We start from the raw sequence: 8,332 nt of genomic DNA, 5'->3' as shown, positions 1-8,332 counted from the left end.
GCCCGCCCCGCGCAGTGCGCCGCGCTCGGCCCCGCCGCAGGGAAGCCCCGGGCGCCGCCCCCCGCCCCCCGCCCCCCTCGTCCCTCCGCCCCCCGCCCCCTTCGTCCCTCCGTCCCCCGCCCCCCTCGTCCCTCCGCCCCCCGCCCCCCTCGTCCCTCCGCCCCCCGCCCCCCTCGTGCCCCCCCGCCCCCCGCCCCGCCGCACCCCGCCTTTCCTTTCCCGGGTCAGGGAGGTGGTGGTGTTCGGGACCGAAGGTGTCGGGAAGCCGGTGTGCCTACACGCCTGGCGGCTAGTTGGGACGGCCTTACACACTCACACACACACTCACACTCACACTCACACACTCCGATAGAAAAGTTTTTCGCAGCCTTTTCTCCCCCTTCCCTTCTTCTACCTTCCCTCTTTCTCTGCCTCTCCCCCTCCTCCTCCCCTTGCTTTTCCTTCCTTCCCAAGCCTCCCTTTTTCCTTCTTTCCTCGTTTCTTTCCTTTTCTTCTTGTCCTTCCTCCCTCCCTCCTTCTCGCTTCCTTCCTTTCTTTCTCTTCTTTTCCTTCCTTCCTCCTTCCTCCTTCCTTCCTCTTCCTTTCTCTCCTTCTCTTTCTCTTTCTTACCTCAGACCTTGAAGGAGCCTTAACCACTCACCGGCGCACTCCTCGCTGAGCCCTCCTCCCCGCTCTCACGGGTGCTCCACGCTGACTCTCCACCTCACACTGTATTCCCACAGTGCCCTCTAAACTGCACACTCCATAAGGCCACCCTAAGAATTCACCACCCCGGGCCCCTGGATGTCCCAGTGCTGGGGCACCTGCCGCTCAGCTCAGGGTGTCATCCTGGGTTCTAGGAGGGAGTCCCACCCACATCGGGCTCCTATGACTCTGCCTCTCTCTGTGTCTCTCATGAATAAATAAATAAAATCTTTAAAAAAAAATCACTACTCTCTGCCCCTTCCACCAAATCCAGGCAGTCTTCTCTGTTCTTCAAACTTTATCCTATTAGTGACATATAAATGAATGTCTAGCAAGTGCCAAAAAAAAAATTAAGTTGTAAACACCATATACTTCTCCCATTACCCTGCACCACCATGTCTAGTCTTTCAGTGGACAGTCCAGAAATGTCTGACCTCATCTATGCCATCCCAGGTGATGATGAGTCAGGGAAATAACACGGAAACCAGAAAGGTTGTTAAATTGGCTTTCCCTGATATCTACCATTGCAGCCACCCTAGAATTGACCTGGGTCTCCCAGGGGAATCCATGAGACTCTTACTGAATATGTACCATGTGCCACATAAATGCTAGAATTGCACAAATAAAGCCCAATCTTGGGGATCCCTGCGTGGCTCAGTGGTTTAGCGCCGCCGTTGGCCCAGGACGTGATCCTGGAGACCTGGGATAGAGTCCCACGTTGGGGGGCCCTGCACAGAGCCTGCTTCTCCCTCTGCCTGTGTCTCTGCCTCTCTCTGTGTGTGTGTGTGTGTGTGTGTGTCTCATGAATAAATAAAATCTTTTTAAAAATAAAAAAAAATAAAGCCCAATCTTTGCCCTTAGGTGAGAGCAATGAGACAAGCATTTCATTTATTAAAAGAATAATTACTGAGTTGCTACTGTTTCCAGACTTTGTTCAAGGTGCAGAGGCTACACCTGTGAACAAAACAGAGAAACCCCTGTCTTTGGGGACTTTTCATTCTCGTGGAGGGAGACAGGCAATAGACAAGATAAATAAGTGACAGAATATGGCATGAGAGAGAGTGGTAAGTGCTGTGGGGAAACAAAGCAATGAAGAGGGATAGCACCTACAGGGATGTTTGGATCAACACCCAGAAGAGGTGAGGAAGCTGGCCCAGGGAGATCTGGGTTTGCAGGGCTGCAGGCTGTGACTTCCAGTCTGGGGGAGCTGGAAAGCCATTACAGTAAATAATCAAAATCCAACGGAAAACACTATAAATGAGAGACAGAGACCCCAAGTCTTGATTTTTACTTGGAGTGAGATGCAAAGCTATTGGCATAAGGGTTTAGGATCCAATGTGAAAACTGATATGAAAGAGGTACTGGGACTGTGCTGTGAGCACACAGAGGAAGGCTACTGGTCTCTGATGGGAGAGCTGGGAATGCTAGAGCGGGGTCATTTGCTTGACTTTCTTAACACAGATTTTCAGGAGATGATACTCGCTTTTTGTTTTGAAGTGTTTTCAAACTTGCCATGCTCATATTTCACTTCCATGAGCTCTCGTGTTTACTGAAAATCCAGCTAGGCCTCCGGCACAAAGATTCCAACGGGGTTTTGGGAACCAGTGGTATGAGAAACAAAAATGAGGAAAGTTAGCAAATATTTGGACAACTAGCTTACAATTTACTCTAAAAGCATTTTACAATTAATTACTCATTCACACACAATCGTTCATGAGTATATCAAATCGTTTATTTTACTTTCAGCTTCACGAGAAGGACATAAATACTATTTATCACTGATACGAGGTAACTTTCAAAAAGGGGTAAAATGGGCAGCCCGGGTGGCTCAGTGGTTTAGCGCCGCCTTCAGCCCAGGGCCTGATCCTGGAGACCCGGGATCGAATCCCACATCGGGCTCCCTGCAAGGAGCCTGCTTCTCCCTCTGCCTTGTCTCTGCCTCTCTCTCTCTCTCTCTCATTCTGTCTCATGAATAAGTAAATAAAATCTTTATGAAAAAAAAAAAGGGGGTAAAATGAGGACTCCAGCAAACATAAAAGTGAACACGTGTTAAAGCTTTTATGTAACTTATAAGCAGAGTAACAAGTTCGAAGGAGACATCAACACAGCATACATGTGTAGGGAATAAAAGGTGTTGAAATGAATGTGCAAACAGGGACTAGAGTGATTTCTTCCACAGGGAGGGAAGGAGGCCAACTGAAACTCTACTAGGTAGGACAGAATTTGCATGTTTTTAGACAAGAGTTACTTGCCATTGCTATCAGTTATGTACAATTTATAAAGTTGCAACATAGCTTAGATAAAATCAGAATCTGATAATCCAGAGGGTGTCATCTAGAGTCCACACAGTGTATAGTTTTCCACTGAAGCAATATTTTTCCTACATTGCTTGGGAAGCCTTAATTTAAATTTTTCAATGTAATATTTATCATGGAAAATTTTGCAGTTGGAGAGAATAGTAGTGAATATTAATGGACGGCCCGCTTTAGCAATCAGTGCCATTTTTGCCAGTTTTGTTTTGTCAGCCTCTCCCACTTTTTTAATAAGCTGAAATTTTTGTTTAGATTTTATTTACTTATTTGAGAGAGAGCATGAGCGAGGAGAGGGGAAGAGGGAGAAGAAGCAGCAGGGCTCAATCCCAGGACTCTGAGATCACGTGACCCGAGCCAAAGGCAGACACTTAATTGACGGAGCCACCCAGGTGCCCCTAAGCTGAAATAATTTAAAGGATACTTACAGATCATAGTTTGCTGGTAAATATTTTAATGTGCATCAAAATATTTTTTTTCATTACTAGAGTACCATTTTTTCACTCCAAAAAATTTAGCCAGAGTTCCACAATATTACCTAATACCCAGTGCTGAATATTTTCCATTTCTACCTCAGATGTGCAGCCACCACTCTTCTCTCCCATTTGTGTGGCAAGAGGCTGACTTATTGATTTCTTCAATATGCCCCTTGCCCTCTGGCTCCTAGTTCTGTTTAGCCGGTGGGAGCCACTGGCCAGAGATGGGGAGAGTTTGAGGTCAAAGTCTTATTCCCTCAGCTCCCTTCCCACAGTGTCCTAGCAGATTGGCTGTAGCCCTTTATTGAAGGCCACTCTGCCTTTAAGCAGCCCTCTCTGACCCCTATAACTACTTCTCTGAGTTTCCACAACTACCCACCCCTTGTCCATTCCGGTCTGTATTAGTTTGCTAGGGCTGCTGTAACAAGGTACCACAACCAAGTGGATGAAATAATAGAAATTTATTATCACAATTCTGGAAATAGAAGCCCAAAATCCAAGTGTAGGTCGGAATGGTGGCTCTTTTGGAGGCTGTGAGGGAGAATCTGTTTCATGCCTCTTTCTAGTGTCAGGTCCTTGCAAAAAATCTTTGGCATTCCTGGTTTGTAGCTGCAGCACTCTGGTATCTGCTCTCAGAGTTACATGGCCAACTCCCTGACCTCTTGGTGTTTGCGTCTCAATGCTTTCTTCTCAGGATACCAGTCATATTGGGTTAGATTCTACCCTAACCGACTATGACCTCATCTTGACTTGATTGCATCTACAAAGGCTCTATTTCTAAATAGGTTCACATTCTGAAATTCCAGGAAGGACATGAATTTTGGGCAGATACCATTCAGCCCGGCACAAAATCTGAGGGTGGTAATGACTAGATGTCTTCCTCCCCCCCCCCCCGCCACTGTTGTAAACAGTCCCTTTATTAAGCGACCTATATTGTCGAATATGAGTACACCATCTGTTTCTGGTCAGATCATAGACTGGCCTGCTCAGCCAGTCTTGCACATTAAGATGATTGCGATGTCTGGACTACTTTATATAAGAAAGAACCAGAGTTTGCACAACAGTGAAGATCACATTCCCTTGCCGAGTAAAGGCAAACTGGGTCTGATTATCTACACTGATAAAAATTGGAGAGCCTGTCTTTAATGTCAATAGCACAATGTTTATCTGCTCCAGTTATGATGCCATATCTAGAACCTTAGCTAAAATTGGCCTCAGCACCTGATTGTTTACAGTAATCCACAGATATCTTCTAATACTCGTTTGGCTTTTGCTGACTAAAGGAGTTAAGTTAAATAGCCCAGACCTCTGCAGTTACCTAGACATGTGGGGCTGCTTTTGCTCAACTGTCTCGCGGACAGTAGAAGAATGGCAGTGGGGGGAAGAGGGGCAAGGTGGTCAGTGTCAAGGGCTTCTATTTGGTTTTTCTATTACAGTCGCACTTACTGCATGGGGTATGAACAACAGGTGGATTCCGCCAAATACTAATACGTCTAACTGCATTATATATTCTGCGAAGTAAGGAAGTGACCATAGGATCAGCCTCCTATCTCATCAGATCTGGTGTAAAATAAACTCAGCTGAAGACATCATCCGTCACCTGATCTCCACAAGTCCCATGACTGGAGAACATGGTGGTATTTTGGGGCTCTGGGGATTCATAATGTCTGGTAACCCTCCAACGCACTAGGTATTTCTTTTTCCCCTTGCTCTGTTACTCTGGTAAGTGGCTGAAGGTACCTGTGCGCTTGACTTGGGGAAAAGATTCATTGTATACATCCGTTGCAGAACAGGAAGTGTCCTTAAAGGACGTAGCTACTCCCTCAACTAAGGATCCCCGCATCTGTGAACTAGGCACTTGGTTAGATGTGTAAATTAAATTTTTGAGCCATACCTGCCATTCTTTAGCTGTGCATTAAGAATTGTGTGGATTGGGATGCCTGGGTGGCTCAGCAGTTGAGCATCTGCCTGCGGCTCAGGTCATGGATCCCACAGTCTCGGGATAAAGTCCCACATCGGGTTCCCTGCATGGAGCCTGCTTCTCCCTCTGCCTCTGTCTATGCCTCTCTCTCTCTCTCTCTCTCTCTCTCTCTATGTCTCTCATGAATAAATAAATAAAATCTTTTTAAAAAAAATCATGCGGATTATTACAGTAAAAATTATTCCCCTTGTTAGAAATATTACCTCACGGAGCACCTGGGTAACTCAGTCGGTTAAGTGGCTGCCTTTGGCTCAGATAGTGATCCTGGAGTCCTGGGATTGAGTCCCGATTGGTCTCCCTGCAAGGAGCCTGCTTCTTTCCTCTGCCTGTGTTTTTGCCTCTCTTTTTGTGTCTCTCATGAATAAATAACTAAATTCTTTTTTAAAAAAAGGAATATCTCACTGCTGTCAATCATTTATTTGAAAATGACATGTTAAAGCCGATAAAAAAGTTTGTTTATTTATTTAAACAAAGACTTATATGCCCCTATTATATGCCAGGCAATATTCTAAGCTCTTTACAAGTGTTAACTCATTAGGGAAAGAGTATGCAATGAGAAAAAGATACTGTCTTCAACAAATGGTGTTCGGAAAATTGGACAGCTATATGCAGAAGAATGAAAGTGGACCACTTTATTATACCCTACACAAAAATAAACTCAAAAATGAATTAAAGACTAAATGTGAGACATGAAACCATAAATATCCTAGAAGAGAGCATAGGCAGTAATTTCTCTGACATTGGCTGTAGCAACATTTTTCTAGATATGTCTCCTGAGGCAAGGGAAATAAAAACAAATTAAACTACTGAAACTTCATTTAAAATAAAAAGCTTTTTGCACAGTGAAGGAAACAATCAACAAAACTAAAAGGCAGCCTACTGAATGGGAGAAGATATTTGCAAATGACATATCCAATTAAAGGTTATGGTCCAAAATTTATAAAGAACAGATACATCTGAACACCCAAAAACCAAATAATCCAATTTAAAAATGGGCAGAAGACATGAATAGACATTTCTCCAAAGAAGACATCCAGATGACCAACAGACACATGAAAAGATGCACAACATCACTCATCATCAACAAAATGCAAATCAAAACTACAATGCAGTATCACCTCACATCTGTCAGAATGGCTAAAATCAACAACACAAGAAACAACAAGTGCTGGCAGTGAGGATATGGAGCAATAGGAACTCTCAGGCACTGCTGGTAGAAATGCAAGCTGGTAAGGCCACTGTGGAAAACAGTATGGAGGTCCCTCAAAAAGTTAAAAATAAAAATAGAACTACCCTACAGGGATCCCTGGGTGGCGCAGTGGTTTGGCACCTGCCTTTGGCCCAGGGCACGATCCTGGAGACCCAGGATCGAATCCCACATCGGGCTCCCGGTGCATGGAGCCTGCTTCTCCCTCTGCCTATGTCTCTGCCTCTTTCTCTCTCTTTGTGTGTGACTATCATAAATTAAAAAAAAAAAAAAAAAAAACAAGAACTACCCTACAATCCAATAATTGTACTATTGGGCATTTACCCCCAAAATGCAAAAACACTAATTCAAAGGGATACATGCACCCCTATGTTTATTGCAGCATTATTTACAATAGCCAACTTACAGAAGCAGACCAAATGCCCATCAATAGATGAATGGGTAAAGATGTGAGATATATATATTGCAACATATATTGCAATGTTATTCAGCTATTTAAAAAAAAATGGAATCTTGCCATTTGCAATGACCTAATTGGAGCTATAGAGTATAATGCCAACCAAAATAAGTCAGTAAGAGAAAGACAAATACCACCTGATGTCACACATACGTGGAATTTAAGAAACAAAACAAATACGCAAAGAAAAAAAGGAGAGAGAAACCAAAAATCAGACTCTTAAGTATAGAGAACAAACTCATGGTTACCAGAGAGGAGGTGGGTGGAGGGATGGGTGACATAGGTGATGGGGATCAAAGAGTACACTCATCATGATGAGCACTAAGGAATGTCTCAAATCATCAGTCGAAACTATATTATACAACTGAAACTAAACTAATACAACATTGTAAAGTATATTGGAATTAAAAATTTAAAAACAAACAAACAAAGCCAAATGTTAACTCATTTCATTTTCACCACAATCCTGCACGGCAGGTTCTGTTACTCCCAAGTTATTTTTTGAGGAAAACTGAGGAACAGAGAAGTTGAGTAACTTGCTTAACATCACACAGCTGGTGATTAGTCCAGTTAAGATTGTTTATGCTATGTTGCATCATGCTATGTTGCAATCAAATGTGCAATTATTTTTTGTATGAATGTAAATTGTGGAAAGCAGATTATTTTAATATAGAATTGACTGGGGTTGGGCAGCCCGGGTGGCTGGGCGGTTTGGCTCCTGCCTTCGGCCCGGGGCATGATCCTGGAGACCCAGGAACAAGTCCCACCTCAGGCTCCCTGCATGGAGCCTGCTTCTCCCTCTGCCTGTGTCTCTGCCTCTCTCTCTCTCTCTCTCTCTCTCATTCTCTCTCTGTGTCTCTCATGAATAATTAAATAAAATCTTTTTAAAAAATTTAAAAAAAGAATCGACTGGGTCAATGTAGTCTCATTATGAGTAAAAATAAAATCGTTGAGTAGATAGTGTTACAAATTCCTACCATTTCCCTAGATACTGTGCTAGATACTTTATACACATTATCTCTAATTTCACAACGGTGAAATTGTGCCACAGTGTGGGTAATATCCCTATTTAAAGGAGAAAGTTGGACCTCCAAAGGTTATTGCTATGAAACATGATGCTCAGCTTTTAAGTGCTTAGCAGGAGGACTAAAGCCAATTCTTGGCATTACATATCTGCCTACCTGAACCATTGGCATATTAGGAACACTATGATCATTT

The sequence above is a fragment of the Canis aureus genome, chromosome 28 (genome assembly GCF_053574225.1).
Source record: "Canis aureus isolate CA01 chromosome 28, VMU_Caureus_v.1.0, whole genome shotgun sequence".
Taxonomy (NCBI): domain Eukaryota; kingdom Metazoa; phylum Chordata; class Mammalia; order Carnivora; family Canidae; genus Canis; species Canis aureus.
Note: the sequence above shows the minus strand (reverse complement) of the source record.